This window comes from Palaemon carinicauda, chromosome 32 (genome assembly GCF_036898095.1).
Source record: "Palaemon carinicauda isolate YSFRI2023 chromosome 32, ASM3689809v2, whole genome shotgun sequence".
In the NCBI taxonomy this organism is placed as follows: Eukaryota; Metazoa; Arthropoda; class Malacostraca; order Decapoda; family Palaemonidae; genus Palaemon; species Palaemon carinicauda.
This window is the reverse complement of record NC_090756.1, coordinates 41,452,794-41,457,793: the sequence shown is the minus strand read 5'-3', so window position 1 is coordinate 41,457,793 and position 5,000 is coordinate 41,452,794.

The following is a 5,000-nucleotide window of genomic DNA, read 5'->3' as shown; positions in this document are numbered from 1 at the left end:
TATTAGTTAAGCTACAATCCTAGTTGGAAAAGCTGGATACTATAGGCCCAATTTTTTCCAACAGGGAAAAATTGCCAAGTGAGGAAAGGGGATAAGGAAATAAATAAACTGCAGAAGTATTGATGTAAGTAAAAGATCTGTTTAAATGTTGTTACTGTTCTTGAAATATTTTATCATAATTGTTTAATATTGTATATCACCGAAATTCTTGCAAATTGTTGTAATTAAAAGACTATTGAAAAGAGTTTGTGAATCTGAAAAAAATTATGATGCCATATAGATACGAAATTTATTATTATTATTATTATTATTATAATTATTATATATATATATATATATATATATATATATATATATATATATATGTATATATATATATATATATATATATATATATATATATATATATATATTTATACATATGCATACATATGTAAATATATATATATATATATATATATATATATATATATATATATATATATATATATATATATATATATATATATGTCCGGGTGTGGACCGTTGGTGAGAGTATTCAGGTCTTTTGAATAATCAAGGCTTTTCCAATTCTGTTCTTGATGGAAATGAATACACTGAAGGACTCTCTCTCTCTCACTCTCTCTCTCTCTCTCTCTCTCTCTCTCTCTCTCTCTCTCTCTCTCTCTCTTCTCTCTCTCTCTACCCTTAGCAACAGCAGGGTGTTTCGTAATGTTTGCATCATAATTATGAGCAACTTTGCGAATTTACGGTTCCAAGTTTGTTACGAGAGGAGAGATAATGAAATTCCAACTGTTGTTTATAGCAAATTATGATTTCGTTAATTACGTAATATAGTTCATCTAATGATCTTCAACGAAAGAAATAACTTCTAATTTAGTAAAAGAAAGGAAAATGGTTAATCCTCACCTACTTTATATTAGGACCATATAAACAATATATTACGAAGAATCTGAGGGAAGCCATTATATATATATATATATATATATATATATATATATATATATATATATATGTATATATATATATATATATATATATATATATATATATATATATATATATATATATGTATGTATGTATGTATGTATAAAAATATATATATATATATATATATATATATATATATATATATATATATATATATATATATATATATCCATATACTTATATATATATATATATATATATATATATATATATATATATATATATTTATATATATATATATATATATATATATATATATATATATATGTATGTATGTTTTTAAATAATATATATATATATATACATATATATGTATATATATATATATATATATATATATATATATATATATATATATATTTATATATATATATATATATATATATATATGCGTATGTGTGTGTATATATACATATAAGCCATATAATATACTCATAATTTCGGCATTCTTTCTTTGTGGCTGAGTTGCTAAGTCAATGGAACCTCAGATTCTTGGGCCCGGGTTAGACTTCCCGGGCGACCAGAAGCTATTATCTTTCAGTGGTTTCCCTCTTGGGTCTCTGATCCCGAGGTAGATAGAATCCAGATACTAGGAGGAATATTTGGCTAATGTGAATAGGAAAAACACATTTAGATGTGCAAAATTAACATACACACAGACACACACACCTATACACACACATATATATATATAAATATATATATATATATATATATATATATATATATATGTATATATATATACATATATATATATATATATATTTATTTGTATATATATATATATATATATATATATATATATACAAATAAATATATATATATATGTATATATATATACATATATATATATATATATATTTATTTGTATATATATATATATATATATATATATATATATATATATATATATACATATATATATATATATATATAATATATATATATTATTATTATTATTATTATTATTATTACCATTATTATTATTAATATTATTATTATTATCATTATTTGCTAAGCTACAACCATAATTGGAAGAGCAGGATGCTATAAGCCCAGGGGCTCCAACAGGGAAGATAGCTCAGTGAGGAAAGGAAACAAAGAAAAAGAAAATATTTCAAGAAGAGCAACGAAATTAAAATAAATATATCCTATATAAACTATAAAAACTTTAACAAAATAAGAGGAAGAGAAATAAGATAGAATAGTATGCCCGTGTGTACCCAAAAGCAAGAGAACTCGAACCCAAGACAGTGGAAGACTATGGTACAGAGGCTATGGCACTATCCAAGTTAAGAGAACAATGGTTTGATTTTGGAGTGTCCTTCTAGAAGAGCTGCTTACCATAGCTAAAGAGTCTCTTCTACCCTTGCAAAGAGAAAGGTGGCCACTGAACAATTACAGTGCAGTAAGAAGAATTGTTTGGTAATCTGCGTTGTCAGGTGTATGAGGACAGAAGTGGATGTGTAAGGAATAGGGCAGACTATTCAGTGTATATATGTGTTTGGCAAAGGGAAAATGAACCGTAACCAGAGAGAAGGATCAAATGTACTATTGTCTGGCCAAACAATAGACCCCATAACTCTCTAGCGGTAGTATCCGAATGTATGCAAAAAGGACAGATATTCAAAATGGAAACATAACGAATAAAGATATGTAAAGTTATTCTGGAACATTAGAGCAAAATATTAATGAAGATATATTAATATATATCATCATAAACGAATCATAGCTATTCTTTTCTTCAGATACATCGAAAAAAGAGAAAACGTTTTCATTAGTAATGAAAAAAAAAATATTTTTTGTCACACTATACTACAATATAATTATCTCCTCACTTCCCGAATTGACATCAAGTGAAAGAGTACAAAGACTTATCTCTCTCTTTGATTACTTTCCTCTCCTTTGTCATCATTATTTCAGAGGCATAGAGACCTTTTTTCTTAGAGGCGTTCCATCGACGGACCAATATCAGTGATCTGCCATCTTCTATTTTGAGAATTTCCAACTTTTTTTCTCGATTGTAGTCTCTATGTAAAAAAAAAAAAATCTCAAATTATATTCTTTTATTTTTTTGTGTCTTTTGATTAATACAGAGAATGTAGAAAATACAATAAAATGTAATTGAACGAAGAAAAACGGATAATTTAATATTTCAGGAACTTTTTCAGATAAAACATTTGTTTTTGAAGAAGATTCACTTCTATATAAAACTTTACTATATAAAAAAACAAAATCTATTTATATTAAAACAAAATGGATACCTCTCTATCTATCTATCTGTCTTAGTATCAGTCGTTTTCAAATTCATCCATCTATTTTTGCAACGATGAAACATAAATGCCAGGTACCACTATCAAGCCTGAAAATTACATTTTGATATTTCCTTTTAAAGGTTTAAAGGCTTCTTATGAATACCAGAGGCAAGGGACAGTGACTTTGCCCTATCAAGCAGGACAATGCCCTAGAGACTGACCATATATACATATGATCAGTGCCCAAGCCCCTTCTCCATCCAAGGTAGGAACCAAGGAGGGCCAGACAATGGCTGCTGATTACTCAGCAGTAGACCTATAGACTCAAACCCTCCTTCCTTAGCTCACAAGGATGATGAGGTTGCAGCAACCTAAGAAACTAATGACTTTGAGCGAGACTCGAACTTCAGCCTGGCGTTCACCAGTCAGGGACGGTACCTAATCTCATAATTTCATTTAATTTTACTATAATTAAATTAAAATGTAATTATATAAAAAATATAAATCTATTCATTTATGGCAATGTTGATAGGTTTCCATTCATTCATTTATTTTTGCAACGAAAACAGAAAGAAACTACGTTTTGTGGTATGTGGCAACTCAATCTTAAATGCCAGGTACCTCCATTAAGCTCAGTTTATTTGCCTGGCAATACCATTTTGATAATCATTTGATGTAGTTCTCAAGAGTCAAATTAAAAGTTGTGTTCTAATAAATGTCAAAGTCAGTGACATAAAACACCATCAAGTGGCTGACTTTTGTAGTGTCAGTAGTGAATTTGATTTACATGATTTATACGCATCAATTATTAATGGAAGAATATTTCAACCCCGGTTGATGTTAACTTTGCCGGCTGTTATGTGGTTTTCGCGGCGTATTTGATTTTTAATTGAGTTATTATACATTTATGAATTGTTAATAGATTAGATTGCAACTTGTATGACTAATAAATCAAGATTAGAAAATATAAGACTATGATAACCTACTATAAGAAAATACTAGTTTACAATAACTCAAGAAAAGAAAACACAAGACTATAATAACCCAACATAAGTAAATACAATCGCATTCTCTTGCTTAAAATGAATAATTTCCATAATAGATTATATACTTTCATATTGAAGAAAATATCAGTGAAGGTTAAATGATAGAAACAAATATTTGCAATACATCATTATATCTTTAAAAAATCATTTAGGAATTTGCCAGTATATCAAGCAATACATAATGGAAATACCCGAAGGGCAACATCTAATAATTCATTAAATATTGACTTGAGACAAAATGATAAGATAAATATTTCTGTTGACAATTTCATTTTCTATCAAAGGAAATCAACCTCTTGATAGTTTCATGAAATATTAAAATATCTTATTATAAAAGGGAAATTATAAAAGCCTTCAGCGTGTTATGCTTGGATACCAAGAGCGCTTTTAACCATTATTTCATTTACTGTTTTCCGAGCAATTTATTACCTCCGCCAACGAAGTTGGGAGGCGGTTATAGTTTAAGCCTTGTTTCTCAGTTTGCCTGTTTGTTTGTGAACAACTTCCTGGCCACAATTTTACTCACAGAATAGTGAAACTTTCAAAGATTAATTATTATGTTGAGATCTGAAAGTGATTTTATTTTGAAATTCCTAGGTCAAAGGTCAAGGTCAAGGTCTAGCAAAATGTCAACCGAAGTTGATTTCGGGAAAGGTAAGAGGGTTTCGAAAAATAAGCTGCCGTGGTGGAGGTCTGCACTCTCTTTGTA